The 18,494-nt window shown below is 31.7% G+C and overlaps 2 protein-coding genes across 2 annotated transcripts in view; one reads left to right on the top strand and one right to left on the bottom strand.

Annotated features, from left to right (window-relative positions):
• Nucleotides 1–18,494, bottom strand: part of LOC148283745 (5-hydroxytryptamine receptor 1-like) — a 204,854-nt gene that overhangs the window by 119,193 nt on the left and 67,167 nt on the right. The window lies entirely within an intron of this gene.
• LOC148283746 (uncharacterized) overlaps nucleotides 1–18,494 on the top strand; it is a 220,882-nt gene that overhangs the window by 178,647 nt on the left and 23,741 nt on the right. The gene's annotated exons all lie outside the window — the stretch shown is intronic.

Raw genomic sequence — 18,494 nt, 5'->3', positions numbered from 1 at the left:
ACAATTATTTTTTGTGTTCTCACCGGGAATCGAACCCGGAACCTTTCGTGCGTGAGTCAAGCGTCTTGACCACTACACCACGGAGGCTAACGTGTTAATATAAACAGCTCCCCAGGGAGTTGAATCCAGTCCTAGTCTACAAAAATTTGGACAAACTCAAAATATTGTTGACTGTTCGATATTTTCAAACAAACAATATTCCAAGCAATTTAGTTTATACGTGATTCTTGCCAAAACCCCTTGAATTGTAAACACGCTCAGAAGTATTTCTTTAAAATCTCTTCTACCTTTCTAAGTTTTTTTTCTCAAATGATACGGAGATACCAATTTTGTGTTCAAATAAAGGAAAATATCTTAGAATCGAAATGTAAATTTGGGGATATGTGTTTTTAAAGAGAGTTTTCCCTATTCCAGACGTGAAATTTGGAATCGGAATTTACAAATCTCCAATTCGCTTCGTCTTCGAAGTATTTGTTTTATCGAATAACTGAAGATTGGAAACAAAATATTTTTTAATATAGAGAATCGAAAATATTGAAACAGATCTCAAAGATGTTTAAATACAACACGTTTAATAATTTAATTAATTTGTTTTTTTATTTATATACAATATTAAAATTAATAATGATGTGCCCTCACTAAGGTAGTTTATGTCGAAGGCACTTAAGGATACGTTTTTTTATTTGACATGGATTTTTTGACCCTTACGGATTATTATATTATATATTATAAAAAATATTATATATTATTTTATTACAATATATTATATTGATTTAAATACGGAAACATTAGGTTGAACATATTTCAGCTCTTCAAATGTTTTATATAAGCTCGAAATGTTTAATAAAGTTTGCCAAAATAAACTATATATAAAAACCTACATAATTAGAAATCTCATTCTTGTATTCAAAATTTTACGCAAATATCTCAGAAACTCCTTCAATGGAGACTTCTAAGTTTGCTTTTAATACCCTCATATCAACCATGTCGGGAATCGAACCTGAAACCTCTTGCATGGCAGGCAAACGCGCTGACCATTACACCACGAGGCCGACAATTATTATTCGGGATTGAATGTGTTCAGTTAGTAGTGGGGGAGGAGGCGGAGACATGGGCGGTCACTGGTCGATCTTATGTTGGATCGAGAATATATCTTATTACATTTATTTAATAACCTCAACGGGTTTTTAAAAAGAATTAATTATGAATAAAAACTTTAAATACGTTTCCAAGCAAATGCAGCCTGGTGGCAGATGTAAATAGGATGAAGATGCAGGCTTAACGCGGATAAGTTTAAATTATAATTTATACGACAAAAGTTGAACAGTTTAACGTCATGCGTTGTAAAGTTTATACAAAGGACTCATGTGTTCTGGTAAATGTAAAGACAGTTTTGAAACAAACGGCAAACTTAATACAGGAAGGATGCAAACGAGGCATGGCGTTCAAACAAAATATTATTCAACAATATTTTGAGTTTGTTCAAATTTTGGTAGACATGAACTAAACTTCACCCAAACAAACAAATAAAACGCCACATCGTTTTCCCGTAACGGTAGGCAAAGAGAATATAACACCTTATCACTGTTTTTTTAAAATTATTTAAAAAAAAATTTAGTTTTTATTTTTTTACCATATATTTTTTTGATTTTTGCACCGCAACAGGCCAGGAGACCCAATTACAGTAGTGAATTACATCACAAAACACCCAGGCTTGAGAAAAATCACATTATAATTTTTGTGTTCTCACCGGGAATCGAACCCGGAACCTTCCGTACGTGAGTCAAGCGTCGAGATCACTGCACTACGGAGGCCACCTATATATGTATGCATACAAATCAAGCTTCCTCTAAAATCATACATCTTTTCATGCACGCGCGCTGATTATTCCGACTTTTGACGGATTTATCTTCAAGTTTTTGACGTATTTAGAAAAGGTCGTGCCATACCTTTTTCTATCTTCCTCTATTTCTGCATCCATCAACATTTGCATCGTTAAATTTTTAAGCCTTTCTTTTGCTGTCCATTCGCTCTTTGTGTCCAAACCGACGCAGAGGTCTTTTCTTGATTTCATGTAAAGTGTTTGTTTCAGCCCCACTGATCTCGACATTTATGCATCTATCGTACATAGTTTAACAACACATTCACCGGAGAGATCACATTTCAACAGCATTAAGGTTCGAGCCTCGTACCTTTTGATCCAGAGCCCGCGCGTTAGCCACGGGACTACAACTCGTCTAGGAAGAGATGGATAATATTGATGAGAAGGGAATGTGTGAGTCTAGGCATTAACATAGCTTATATGACCTGTGATTGTCTTTTTTAAGTGGCCACTTTATTAATTACAAGTTACTTCGAAGAACGACTATTAAATTGCGTTATTCCAAAGTTGTTCAATGATCTACAGAAAACCATTATTAACTTGTTAGATCTTCAATTGATAAAAAATAGCAAAATAAAAACCTACTTAATATTTTTTGGTGATTGTTCAAAGCAAAGTAGGTCTAATAAGCGCAAAAAGCTACTCAGAACTGATAGAATGAAAGTCTTAAGATCTGTAGGGTTCATAGTCAACGATTGGTGACACACACGTGTCAAATAATTTCACCGGAAATGACTCCAAGAAGCAAGTCAGCGTTTTTTATTGAATTCAATTCATTACATTTTGTGAAACACCAGATCAACGTCTTGCAGTACATTAACATTGTCGTTACCATGTCGATATGAAGAAAAAAATAACGTGGCGAATAAAAATACTACAGGGCGCAGTCAACGCCCAGTCAAGTCTGGTAAAGTTGTGTAAGTCAGTAACTCAGTTCCAGCGTGTAGTTCAAATGCAGTCTCTTCAACCCATCATCGCCGTTACGCTCGCGCTACACAACCAAGTACTGTACCTTGTTCGCAATGTAATAAATACACATTACAAAATCACTTGTAAACGAGTGGAGGTGTACATAAAAAAAAACAATTTAAAAAAAATACACATTAAAACTACATGGTTTCTTCTGTCAATCTCTAACTGGGGTAGGAGCATCAACAACCATAATTCTACAGTACGATAGAGCAGATTCAAAAAAGGATACTGGAAGGACCTTGAGGACAGAATGAGCGGTGACAGACTTGTGTAAACTGCAGCCAATGAAATCCCCCCTGGACAACGTCCGCCTGGAATACCACCCAAGAGATGGAGAAACAGTTGGACCTCATCATCTAAGGAGAACAACAAGTTTTCTGTTAAACAGATCTAAGTCTGTAGCATTAACTATGCACAACACTCTTTCCTCTATCGTTCTTGCTCTAACTATAATGTTTTTTTTCATCTATTGATATATTTTACATACCCCTTAATTTATTTAAAAATAAATTAAGACTTATTATTTCTGGCTGCGATACGATCCCACTTACTATTTAATGATGCACACTCCTGAACACTTACTCCCACACTAATACACATAAACACACATCTACACTTACTCTCATACAAATACACATAAACACATCCTTTTGTTGTAACATAATTTAATAATATGTATGATTTTTATTCAGAAACTTTGCTGGTATGTCTTTAAACTGTATTTTTTTTAATGTTAATATACCATTGTTGACTGTTTGTTTCTTAAAAATAAATAAATAAAGATCTCTTAAAATCAAAAGAAGTTACAGGATAATACACACATATATATAAGATGTAAGTATGTAAAATAAAACTGTTATAAAAAAGCGTGTCCCACTAAAAAGTCTTTACAGTTAGTGGGTAGTTATTTATTTATTTAACACTTTATATACTTATGCAACATACATGTGTACATATAAGGGCGGGCATATCGCCTATAGAAAATTTCTTCGTGCCTACCCAAACCGTTCAGTTTGAGAAAATTACAAGCATATGAACAAATTATAAAAAATTATACTGAATCTATAATTTTATACAAAATTTAAAACAAACATTAACTAAAAAATTAACACTATAATATGAAGAGAAGAGATGGGAAGGAAAGAAGAAAGAGAAAGGACCGACTAAAATATTTAGATAGTAACATTTAAATCTTGTTTTACATGTAAATAAAGAAGGGGCGTCTCTAACACAGATTATTCCAAAATAGAGCAGCTAAAACCGTAAAGGTGAAACAAAAATGTTAGAGCGGTGAAAGGGTGTTTAAAGGGTTCTCTCGTTACAAGACCGAATAGATAGTCAATGCTGTGATATAGGTTGGGAGAGAAGATTAATTGTGTTATGTAACTAAAAATATCGAATATACGCCGTTTTGCATAACAAAAACTGAAATATGAATAAAAAATTTATCCGCAATCGTAAAAGCTGTTTATGAACATCCCGTGTCAAGAAAGTAAAAGAACTTGAATGGGGTAGAAAATTGAACTTTTATGGAACTGGCAGCTGTTTTCACGAATTTCCACGTGGATTTGTACATAACATTAAATTTAATTTACTCGTAAGTTAACAAAAGCTGTCTTACACATTCAGAACCAATGTTAAACCTACCGACCTAAGAAGAATTATAATTTTAATACATCACAAAAGAGATGAATTCCTCTTTTTTCTCTTACTCATATAGTGTCCATGCGGCTCGACTGTAAAATCATCTCCCATCCACCATCAAAGATATTACTACAGTATCTCTGTTTAAGCCACGTCTGAAGAAACCTCTCCTTTCTCTTCTTTTCCTGTTTCCTCTTTATTCCCTTTTCCCATAGAAAAATTGTATTGATTTAAGATAATTTATAAACAAATATATTTTTTAAATTTTTATATATCTTTAGCTTTTTTATGTTTTATTTTCCTATTGAATATGTTTTGGAACTTGAATTAAAAAAATAAAACTTTTATTTTTTTGGTTGATTGGAAGAAATTGCCATTTGGTAATAAGCCCGCCAATGTACAATTGACATTATAATAATGAAAAATAATATTTGAAAAAATGGAATACTGAATTCTAGGGCTTTACAGATTTATGACCCGAAATTTGCTGGTTTTAGTGGACAATATTCAAACTGTGTAACATTCACCATTCTGCATATGTTTGAACGTCTTAATTGTGAAGTTAAAGAACTGAAAATCTTAAAATCTGGAAAGATGTGGGTGACATTCTGACCGAATTATTTCACCTACCTACCTTTTATTTGCTGGGTTAAGTCATTACTTTAAGTCAAAAGCCCTATCTAGCCTAGACTTGTAAATTTTCTTCCTTAAAATGATCTTCATCTTTGTTGTAATATATTCATTTAAATAACTCCCGAGGAGATTGAATCTAGTTCCTGTCAACAAACATTTAAATAAAAACCAAATATTGTTAAAATTATGACAATTTATTATTTATGAATTTTCAACATTCAGTAGGTTGCCAAATTATTTAGGAAAGTACAAATTTCCTGTAATTTTCAAATTTATAAAAATATAATGAATAAATAATTGGGCTTTTAAGATTTGTTTTTATTCGTACTGGTACTTTATTAAGAATGTAAAACAATTTAATTATAAACTTAATGATCCCCATGTGTTTTTTCCATAAAATTTTATGACTGAACAATATTACAGAAAAAAATATTATTTTACAATACTAACTATTTCATACCCTTGACTAAAAAAACTTGCTAAAGAACCGTTCCAAAAATTAATAATTGAACTCACACAAACAGCACTTTTACTAATTAACGACTTAATGAGAAATAACATCACCCGTTGACAAACAAACAGTCTTGCCGTAATTTAAAAGAAATTATAATATTGAAATTGAAATACTGAAATAAAAATTAAATAATAACAATAAACCTTAAAAAAAAAGAATTAAAACGAATTTATTCGCCAAGTAAATTAATTTAAATATGGACAGAATAGTGAATGTTACACAGTGTGGAAAGTGGCCACTGAATCCAGCCTATGACAGGTCATAAGCCCTGTAGATGTCTATACTTCTATAAGACCACCTTTAAAATGCTCTTTTTATCTGTTAGAGTATGTTTATAATTAATCTAAACTTAAAATCTAAACTTTAAATACATTATCAAATAGTAACTCCTGGGAGTATAATATGTAATTTTTGTATTATATGTTTTATTAATAATAAAAAAAAAAATAAAAAAAAAGTATCTCTGTTTAAATCACTTCTGAAGAAATATCTCCTTTCTCTTCCTTAATCTCTCCTCCTTTCCTTTTTCGCCTTTTTTGCTTTTTCCCATTGAGTAATAGTTTTGAGTTAAGGTCATTTATAAACAAATACGTTTATTTATATTTTTCTGTATATTTAGCCTTTTAATCTTTTTCTTCTATTGAATATGTTCCGTGACTTGAATTAAAAAAAATAAACTTTTATAAAGTTTATATTTGGAGCACTGACTTTGTGGTTATTCATTATAATAAAATAAATAAAACAACTTTGTGTTATAATTCAAGTTACAGAACATTCTCAATAGAAAAAAAATATTAAAAAGCTAAAGATATATAAAAATAGAAATAAACGTATTTGTTTATGAATTACTTTAAATAAAAACTATTACTCAATGGGAAAAAAGAAAAAAAGAGGAAACAGGAAAAAGAAAAGGATGAGAGATTTAGGAAGAGAAAGGAGATGTTTCTTCAGACGTGATTTAAATACAGATAATGTAGTAACATCTTTGATGGTGGATGGGAGATGATTCCACAGTCGAGCCGCATGGACGCTGTATGAGAAGGAAGAAGAATTGTGGATGGGTACTAAGAGAGTGCCTTGAGAATTAGAACGAAGACGTAAACCATGAACTGATAAGCGTTGAAATTTTTCACGCAGGTATATAGGAGCGTTAGGACTATGAAGTACATTGAACAGAAGTGAGAGGGAGTGATAGTCTATCCGCTGTCTGATTTTGAGCCATTTCAGTTGCCTATGATAATCAGAAACATTTGTTGTAAAAAACAGAATTAAAATTATTTTCTTGAGTGTAAACAGTTTTGTGCATGGGTGTTCTACAATGTTATCTAGAGAAGTGGAAGGCCTCCAAGATCGTAGGATTTGACACCTTATGACATTTTCTCTTGAAGTATTTCGTCGATGGTCTATGCAAACAAGCCAACAACAATTTCAGCCTTGGTAACATGCAAATTGTAAATATCAAGAAAGAGTAAAAAGATCCCTTGCTCTAGTACCTTAGTTCAGAGAAAAAATACAGGAATACGGGAATACGTTTGTATGAAGAAAAGTCAGATCGCGCTTCCTCTTAAGGCTCTTATATGGCTCGAGTTACAGTATCGTCTCCGCTTGATGACAGTTGTCACCGGAGTTTATACTTTCAAAAAAACTTAGTTATTTTTTTTAACGCAACATGCTAAATCACTAAGCATTACAAAACACAAGATTTACAATAAGGGTTTAAGGTGTTAGAGTTTGAGTTGAGTGAGGGAACTCATCCCTGCTCCCTAGCAGGGTTCAAAGCTCATAAGAAACTTAAGAACAAATTACTTCAAATGGGGTGGATTAATTTTAAAATGAATTAACTGCTTAAAACTGAAGGTTCTACATGTGCGAAGGTTGTGACAAGTATTCCAATTAATTCCCGGTAAAGATATAAGTAAAGGGGGTGTTAGAAAACCTTTAATTGATTAACAATGCTAATTGATTTCATGTTTAATTTCGTTTTGTGATCTTTATAAGCAATGAGGAATTCCACTGTTTTCTAATTTATTTATTTTTTTATTAGCGTACTATTAAACTAAGCAAAAATATTTTATTTTATTTTGTGCGTTATTTACAAAGATATGATTTTTCAAGTTACATTTATCAAATACCATGCCAAATGACTGTAATCAGTGTGTCACTTTTCAGTAGTGACGTCATGAAACGGTTGGCGTTCTTACTTTCACTGACCGCGGTAAGTTGTATTTCTCCAGCCAATAACAAAACTGACAAGAATCTATGGAATATTGTTTTGATTACTTCATTTAGTTGAACGTAATTAGCTCATTTCTATGTAGATCTACCAAAAAATCGGTAGATCTGGCAACGCTGTTGAAATGTCAAAACTTTTCAATCACAAATTTTACGCTTTTTTTCTATGGTCAAAACTTTCCTAACAAGGTGCGGGGGCTTTAAAGCGGAAACCGAAATAACTACACGTAGATATAAGAAGTGACGTCATTATTTACTATTTGAAAATTAATACTATTTTTAACATTTTTTATTTATTTTTGCGTGCGTTTTTGAGATATTTCATCCTACTCCAAAATTTTTAAATATTCACGTGTACACGAAAAGATTTTAAAAATTTAATTCCGGATTGGGCTGGAATTCCTCATTGTCACGGACTTATCAAGTAATTAAACAAACCATTTCAGTCCTCACAAAATCCAAAATAATACCAGAATTCGTTTTTAAACAATGTCACACCACAGATACCCACTATTTAATCCAGTTAATGTACATTTTCTCATTAACAGATGATAACGTGATGATGTTGGTCGCTACAAAGATCATTTGATATTAATTTGTAAAACTAACAGGGACGCGTATTTGAATTATTAAAAAAAAAAAAAAAAAAACAGTTATCCGTGCTATTAAAATACATATTTAGTGCTTTGTCAAATAAGCAAAATGATGAGAAAGCTCAGTGAATTTTTACATTTTTTAAATGTTAATGGACTATTAAAATAAGCCAAAAAAATGCATTTTATTATCAGCTCTATGACTTTTTAATGTTTTGTATTTCTGAAATAACTCCGCGTGTGATGTTAAAGGTTCTCTTCCGCTTATTCTCAATCAGTTCTGACGATTGGTCCATTTACGGTGGGCAAACCGGATATTTTTCACAGTTCTCTTATCACTGGTTGATTCACGTGAACCAGTGACGTTATTCAAAGTAGTTCATTTTTATTATTTTTTTAGTACATTTTTAAGGAAACTTTGCTGTGCAATTTAATGCTCCAATTTGAACGTTTTTTGTATTCAATTTTCCGTAGGACTTAAGTTCCTCATTGTTTAAAAATATTTCATATTTCTTTGACAATTGAGTATACTTTGAGGAATTGAAACATAATGTGACACAAATGTAACAATCCAGTTTTAAACTCTTTTTTTCATTTTATAATGAAAATTTTGTAAAATAAAAAAAACAAGTGTTTCATTATTTACAGTAAGCTTTCAAAGCCCATAGTATTATTTCTTTTTTTAAAGAAGTTGAGTTATAGAGGGAAAATACTGTTAAGTAAATAACAGTATTTATCGATACTATTCCTGGCCGATTACCTTTCTTTCCCATCCTTCCCTTGACCCATCTTCATAGTACCTACCTAGCATCAAGATAGAAGATATTCAAAATAAGAAGATTCGGATTTAGAACAAAAACCAAAATACATTTTTTACTTCACATAAAATCGGATAAAAAGTGGTTGGATTCGTCGCACGTCGTGGAAAACATTGTTACATTTTATAGTGCATTTTGTCATCCAGTGCCCGAAATTAAAGAACATTCACAGCATATTAAAAGTAGGTGTCCATTCCGTGTTCCTATCCTTTCTTCAAATATTTCCCTATCACAAAACTGAATGAAATTCGTTTTTCATTTACAGTCCGCCCTTTTGTTAACAAGTACAAGTTCAAGTAGAATTGTAAAAACTATCCAAGGTGTACGTACATACCTAGGGCATGCTGCCAGTAGGGAAATATGATTTTCAATTTTTACATTTTTGAAGTATTAATTTTATTTGTCGCGTTTTTCTAGTGACATATTTTTTTATAATTTTTTTTTAAACTTATGTATGAAAACTTTTCTCTACAATATCCATTTTGGTTTTGAAAATACAATTATTTATTCTAAATCCATTTAACACTTCGTATCCCGGAGCCGTGTATACACGTGATTATATAACTATGCGTTGTGTCCCGGTCACGTGTTTTCACGTGGTTTACCGTCTGTCAAAAAAAGTGCATTTTATTGACATTTAGTGACTTTTATTAGTACTTTTTTACTGCTGGTAAACCACGTGAAAACACGGGACCGGGATAAAATGCATGGTTATTATAATCACGTGTTTACACGGCTCCGGGATACAAAGCACAGAAAAAGGAGTGAGGCCCTGTATATGTGCGAACATTGCAACGCGCAATGTGGCTCTCCATAAAGGCCAATGTTGGCAAAACTGTCGTACAAAAATGACTTTTTAAATTATTTAAAATAAATATAAGAAGTTTCAATTAATTCGACTTAGTATTTTCATAATTATGACACTTTTAAGAAACCCTTCACAAAGCATAAAATTTCACAAAAATGGGCCGGGCACAGGGTAAATTCTATGTGTATTCGGCCGGTACTCAAAGCGTAAATATATTTTTATTAGTATTCGTAGTATGTAATATTTCTCTTTTGAAGATACACGGATGATCAAACATAGGCGAGATAGAATGAGTTGAAAAAAAAATTAAAATATTTGTACTCTTATGTTTTTTTTTCCACGTCCGCTCCTAAGTGGAGCACGTGGGCATCATCAGACGCTTCCGGAAGACCCTATTGCCCGCACTCTCGTCTTCTTCCAGGTCGATCCCCAGTCCCTTAGTTTCACTGAGTAATGCCGTCATGATTTATCCAAGTAATTTGAATTTTGCTATAAAAAATGCTTTTAATGTTTATTGGTTAAGTTGACATGTCAACTCTCAGCATCATCAAAATACAGAAAAAAGGTCTCTGAGATTTAAACCAGCCAACCAATACAGGGATTATTGCAATAAAAAAATAGATATCACAGAAGGGTAATGTTTGAAAAGTTTAGTTGAAAGTTTTCTAGGATAATCCTAAGCTCAAACATTTCACGAGCTTTACGATCAATTCTCCCCAAAGCTTGTGCTGGTTAGCGAATGTACCAAACTCCATTGTTTTAGGTGTATTATCTGTCTTATAGAATATTCTATAGTGATTTATGGGTGAGAATATGAGGTAGGTATAGGCGCGTATGTACGTACATATATTAGATTAACAAGAGTTAATCTGATAAAACGAATATCTGGAGAATTAGGGTGAAAGACATTAATCAAAATGTGTCCGGTAAATTTTCAGAATAATTTTCGGTACTTCGACAGAAAGATGAATTTTTAAAGACATCTTTCTCAAAACCACGAAGATATTGCGTAATAGAAATTGATTAAATATACAATTAAATTGTAATGGAAGTATGTTTAAAGATTTGAAAAAAAACGTACATCTATTGAGAAATGTTTTGAGTATGTCCAAGTGTTTGCAGACAGGCTGGATTTCCTTAGTTTTTTATGTTTTTTTTTACAAAAAACAATTAAACGTAAGCAGTCAGCCATAGAAAAGCGAAACTGAAATAATAGCAGCTTTGCGAAAAGAGTAAATATTTAAATCTACACAACAGTTGGAAAATTTTAACTTTTGACAGATGATAAACAATGAATGCATTAGTTTTTTCATATTACAAACAAAAGTCTTATTTTTATTTGATATTAAAAGTACCATTAGATTTTTCTAGTGCTGTAGGTGTTAAACCTTGGCACTAGCCAAATGAAGGATTACTTCTCCATAAATAAGAGTAGTTTTGAAAATCGGATATAGAATTTTTTATTTTTTATTATTTTTTTATAGCCCCTAAAAGTTACTTGAAAAATGAAGTTTGCATATTTTTTGGAGAAGATATTTTTTAATTAGGATTTAATCAAATAACGACTCAAATCTGTATTGCAGGATAAAAGGCCTACTATTTAGCTAAGCTAAACCAGCCATTGACAGGTCATAAGCCCTGTAGATGCCTAGACTTCTATATTACCTTCTCTTAAATGTTCGTCATCTCTGTTGCAATATGTTAATATAAACAACTTCCCAGGGAGTCGAATCCCGTCCTTGTCTACAAAAATTTGGACAAACTCAAAATATTGTTGATAAATCCACCTGGCCTATGAAGAAGTATAGAAATTGTAAAAATAACATTTTCAGGCGTTGCCTAGTATGTATGTGAAATAATTATATTAGATCAATCTCACTCGCATAAATAAAAGTTTCAGCTCTTTAACTTCACAAAAATCAACAGATGAAATAATTGAAGAAATAAAGATGTTCAAATATAGGCAGAATGGTGAATGTTACACAGTGTGTAAAGTGGCCACTTAAACCAGCCATTGGCAGGTTATGACCTATATATGGGCTTATGAGCCCTGTAGATGCCTACACTCCTATATTACCTTCTCTTAAATGTTCTTCATCTCTGTTGTAATATCTTAATTTAAACAGCTCCCCAAGGAGTCGAATCCAGTCCTTGTCTACAAAATTTTTGAAAAACACAAAATATTGTTGATATTACAACAGAGGTTAAAAAAAAAAACAGAAAAAGTAATAAAGACCTTTTACACACCGTGTATATTAAGACATCTATATTCCCTTCTCTGTTATGTTATTTATTTCTGTCATAATATATTAACGATACAAAACAGTTTATATTATTGAGAGAATGAGATTTATGAATATTTTGAATGCAGTGCAGACGGTTTAACCCATGAACGAAATGTGAATGATGTGCTAACGGAGTTTGAACAGAATTTTGAAGAAAGAGTGATGAAAAAAACAGATCCTCGAGAATCAGTATCGTGTGTACTTATTTTAATAACCTAATTTAATTAAATTTGTTTAAAAATATGTTTATATTCTCGATGACGCCTTTATTGCACGAGAGATAGATAAAAATAAACAAAAGTATACATGTGCCAATACTAAATTCATTGTCATAATTCCCTTTCCATACCTAATGGTGCATAGGGCACCACATTGCTGGGGCGAACCGTGTATAGAAGCGATTATGCACAGCTTACCATTATATTCGACTAACCATAACAATGTATCATTGTAACTTTATTTACAGAGAAACAAATAAATAATTACCATTTATTTTAAATCATTTCCATTGTTTGTATTTTTATCCTAATATAAATATAAATTTTAATAAAGCGCGCCCGGCGCCTGCGGTGAGCCAAAAAACTAGCCGATTATTTAAGCTTATTTTTTCATACAAATAAGTATACTATATTTTGAATGTACTTACCTCAGTGCGGGTTTTTTCTCCTAGATTAAATTTGCAGATTACACAAATTATTTTAAGATTCGTGATTTGGAAAACTGTATTTTAAACATTATTTCTTAAGGACTATTTATCTTTGAGATGGCACTTTTGACATAAGACCATAATTACTTTCGTGCGTCATATTGCAGGACATATAGCGCTCCACGCGGCCGTTTTTAGAAGTATTAATTACTAGAACAATGCGGCCAGTTGACATTTCTATTGAATACCTAATATTGACTGAATTCATTATGGTATTTTTTATTTAATTTTTAATGAATTATATATTAAAGTTACTGATAAAATATCTTTATAATATAATATATCACGAAGTTACATTGTTTGAGTTGATTTCATGGATGAGAGTTGTTGTATCACACAGAATCACAGAAAAATATCAATATATAGTTTATATTACTTACATTATATTATGTACCTCCTATGTAGGTACAAATATATATTATATTTTTTAAAGCTTACCTGTAAATAAAATCACCATTCGCTACTGATACATTGGTACACCAATCGCAGTGTATCTTAATCATTATTGTTACGTGAAGGTAAGCTGATCAGTCTTTCGCTTCAAGTACCAGTCCATGGACTATGAAATATTCTAGTGTAAAAACACTTTTTTGAATAAATATTTCATGTCACCCATTTCGGGAATAGAACCCGAGACCTCTTGCATGGTAGGCAAACGCGCTGATCGCTACACCACGAGACCGATAATACATCATCAATAGACTTCACGCTCTAGGCAATAAGTACCGAGACGTTAGTGACTCATTGCATGTTAAGTTTAGTTTATATAAGACGGCCCTTCATCTATATTTTATGGGTAAGAAAAGCTAGCACCTAATAGTTCTAGATAACAGTTTTTTTTTATTATCATTTTGTATTCTTTAAAATTGTTTAAATTGCATTATAAATGTTTTTTAATTTTTTTTTTTTTTTGATTTTATTAAAAAGTATTTCTCGTATCAATTTTTTTTATCAGTATGTATTTATATGTATATTTATATTAGTTAATAGGAGTAGTCGTTTTAAATAATAATACATGTAATTTAAAAAAGAAAATTCTTCGTTTAGTGTTATTCAAAATTGTTTTATTTTTTTTTATTACTGTTTATTTATTGATAATTTATTTTATAAGTTGCTTTCTTACTTTTTTTCTCTTTACTTTACAGGGTCAAAATATTTCTATCACTAAATATATTCAATTTTTCCAGTATTTTTATAACTAGTAATATTATTTTTAAACCGTGTATTTTTTTTTGACTCCATAATTTATAAATAACTGTCTAGTAATAATTTGTTTTAAATACTATATTTTACTTATTTCACTTACATGTATGTATTTTATTATATGTAAAAGGCACTAAGTGCTGTTTATTTTAATAAAATAAAATTTTAAAAAATACCCGTTTAGGTTTACTAGAATAAATACAAACAATATGCTGAGTACCTATCTAACTATGTACAAATTATTAAAGACAAGAAGTGGAATCAACTCTCTATTTAAAGGAGCTTAAAATTTACGTACTAATATAATTAATATATTAATTTTAAGCGAGTAGCTTAAAGTATAAATGCTTAAATCTATTTTAACGAAAGTTAGCTGTTGGTACAATTTATCTTTTCTGAAATAAATCAAGTCCACTTTTAAACCCACTAAGACAACACATTGAGATCAGCTCTTGTGGCAGCTTATTCCGACCATCAACATCCCTATTGCTCAGGAAATGCTTCCGTGGATTTAAATTGAATCACGTTTTCTTCAGCCTAAGACTGTGGTTTCGAAGACGATCATCTTGTTTAAGCTATAGGATCCAAATTTTGGCAGCTATAGTGACTGTTGAGAATCTTGTATGTCTCTATCAGGTCACGCCTTTCTCGCCGTTCCTGTAGCGTTGTGAGACCGAGAGTTTCCAGTCTCTCCGTACATGGAAGCCGTTTTAGGCTCAGTAACAACTTTGTAGCGAGTCTTTAGACTCTTCCCAACAAGTTAATATTCTTAACAAAATAGGGATTCCATATCTGAAACCAGTATTCGAGAGTAGGTCTGATATAGGTTTTGTATATTTTAAATAACAAAAAAAAAATATATTTTTTATGTTTGAATCACTAACTTTGTTGAACATAACAATTGAATTGATTAAAATAAATACTTTTTGAAATCTATTTTTATATTTTTTTAATTATCATACATACATATTACAATAATACACAACAATAATAACGTATTCCAAACTCTATGAGGCCAAGAACCCTGTGTTAAGTTGGAATACAACATAATAGAAAGTGGAAGCATGTACATTATTAAATAATAGCAAAAATAAAAATGAAATATTATTACATAAACATAGATATATTTCGCAGCAGTCTCCTGCAACGGTCTCTTCCCTCAGACAAAATCCAGACTTGTACACACCTCCTGGAAATGGTTTTTGTTTTACAGAACTTAATATATTCATCCAGGACATTAAACACTCTTAGGGCCACAAAAGAGAAATTCCTGTGAGCAAATGTCGTACGTGTTTTTGCAATTAAATAATTCAAATTACAGGGAAACCTCGTACGAGCATTCTGCTAGGATCTACTCTTGTACCCGCATGACCAGAAATGTGTTAATGACTCATTAAAAAAAAATGTCTAATGTCCTGGATGAACAAATGAAAACATCAAAAACGAAAGCCATTTTTCAGGAGAAGTGTACAAGTTTGGATTTCGTCTAAGGGAAGAGACCATTGCATAGATTTAAATATTATTATTTAAATAGTATAAGGCGTGTTGTTTTGATGTTTATTGAAATTAATGTTTTAGAATATGTTTTATTTGTAGTATTCTTTAATAATACGCATGCTTTCACTTTCCATATTTAACTCAAATTCATAAACAAACTGACTAAGCGTGTTTTTTTCCTCTGGTCTTCATATTGTGGTTCGATTTGAAATATTTATAATTTTTTTGCAACGCAAAAGTCCAGGAGGTCAAATCACAGCGGTAAATTACAGCACAGAACACCCAGGCTTGAGTAAAATCACATTTAATTTTTGTTTTCTCACCAAGTATTGTACTTTAGCTATTACACCACGGAGATCGCCAATTAATGCTATAATAATCAATTCATAATTATCAATTAAAGTAATATCTTCTTCGTTTATAAATCATTAAATAATAAAATTATTGAAGAATAAAATATATGCAATTATTTTAAAGTAAAATGTAGGATTCAATCAATTAAAGGTTAAATTTTTATGGTTTTTTTTCAATCTACATTGGAAAAACTAGAAGAAACATTTATACTAGAGTAAAAAAACAATTAAGTTGCGTAAATTGTTCTTTTTTTTTTTAATTCGCTAACTATCTGAAAAAAAAAACATAATTTTGAAAAAGACACTGAACGTTCTCTGTGTTGAAAATAAAATACTAAAATTAGACAACTTCAAAGTATTAGAAATTAAAAAACTGATTCCAAATACGAAAAAAATAATTAATAACCAAATCAAAAATATTTTATTTAGTCCACTCCTATCTAGTTTTGAGTGTATCTATTTTAAATTACGCTTCCCATCCTCAAAAGACAAAAAAAAAGATTTATTAGTTTCATAAGTGTAGCATAATACTGATAAAATAAAATAGGATAGAATTCATTAGTTAAGTATACCTTGATAAAGAACAAAAGTCACAAAAGTCAACAGATGGAAGAGTTGAGGAAATGTGGATGTTTAAATATGGGCAGAAAGGTGAATGTTACACATTGTGTAAAGTGGCCACTTAAACCAGACAATGACAGGTCATAAGCCCTGCAAATGCCTAGACTTCCATATTCCCTTCTCAATAATGTTTTCCCTCTCTGTTGCAATGAATTTAAATATGAACAACTCCCTAGGGATCACCCAACTCCCTATCCAGCCAGTCTGCAAGCATTTAGACATACTTCAACAATGTTGAAGCTTGTGTAGCTTTTAAACCGGTCAGTAGAAAAAAAGTGGTTTAAAACAAAAATGAATTATTTTTTTAAATTGTAAAGGTTAAATATTTTCTGACATATAAATAAAAACACATCAAATACCTTATTCGGTAAAGGTGGCATACTATTTTTTTTTAACATGATATATATACCAGAAGAATAAGGGTCAATAATTAATACATTATCCCTTTACTTACCTTGCTCTTACGCTTATCCCTACCCTCACTATTACATTATACCCTCTAACAATTTTCGCGTACGATATAATAATAAAAAATAACCTGAATGCTTTTCTATTAAGTATATGTGGAAAAATGTGTGTGTGCGCTGGTGGTTGCCAATTCAATAAATATGGAGGTGAACTTTACTAAATAAAAGATCTTGATAATAGTGGACTGTATACAATTTGTTTTAAAGCACAGTTCGCTCCATGACGACCGAAGACTTCGAGAAAAAACGAAATAAAAAGCGATTATAGCCCTTGTGGGGCTCAAATTTTGGTGCGGTGGTTCGTATTTTGCTGGAAAATATGTACCTATAAAATGCCGTGTAATGCCGTAGTTGCATTCCATCAGCAACACTACCAATAGTCCTACTCCCTAGCATCCATGAGTGGTCCCTCTGGCCCCGCGAGCCCTGGGCAATGTGGCCACTGGCATTAACATCAGTGTCATAGCAGATAGGGAGAGTATGAATGGCGAGTGTCCGGCGCCATAAAACGGGACCCCTCCAGCTAAGGGTAGGTAATCCCGACAGAAAATTCCACCGAAGAAGGTAACGGGAAACCCCTTCGGTCAATAATTCCCAGGATATCACTATGAAGAGAAACCAAACAATGGCCCCGAGTCCCGGGTGGTCCTTAAATGGACCAGGGGTGCGAAGAATCTCCCGGTTCGACATAGAACTGTGGAGGAGCTGTTTCGCTCTGCTCAGGATAGGGGAGCTTTCTCCCAAGTGATCGTCAACGTCAGGGGGACCCGACATGACACGTGAAGAAGAATAGCCCTTGTGCAATCTTTATATACTATTCTATTAGTACCCACCAGCATAACAATACTCTGGTGTGGCACGCACCAAAATCAGTAAGAATTTAAATTAAGAACTTTTAAACAAAAAACTTTTCAAACAAATTCTCAAAATAGAATACGTAACATTACCGTAGTATTTTCTAAAAAAACTGAATACTCCCAATGGTAAATATTTTATACGGAATCTACTGAAAATACTTGGTATAAAGACATGAAAATCAATTCAAATAACCTCGCTTACTGTTGATAAAAGTATATATTATTCACATTTTAATACAAAGATAACTGAGAATGGGGTTCAGGATAAATAAAATTGCATTTCACGTTTATAGGACTGGCAGATTTAGTTTACCAAGCGCACGGGATGCATTTTATATTAGAAAATGCAATACACCAGCTTTAAGGGCGATAGCAGTCATATTGTGAACTTTACGTCTGTTACATTTTT

This window comes from Micrasema longulum, unplaced genomic scaffold, assembly GCF_059751315.1.
Source record: "Micrasema longulum isolate JH-2025_06_02 unplaced genomic scaffold, ASM5975131v1 h1tg000205l, whole genome shotgun sequence".
Taxonomy (NCBI): domain Eukaryota; kingdom Metazoa; phylum Arthropoda; class Insecta; order Trichoptera; family Brachycentridae; genus Micrasema; species Micrasema longulum.
Note: the sequence above shows the minus strand (reverse complement) of the source record. Positions and strands in the feature narration are given on the sequence as shown.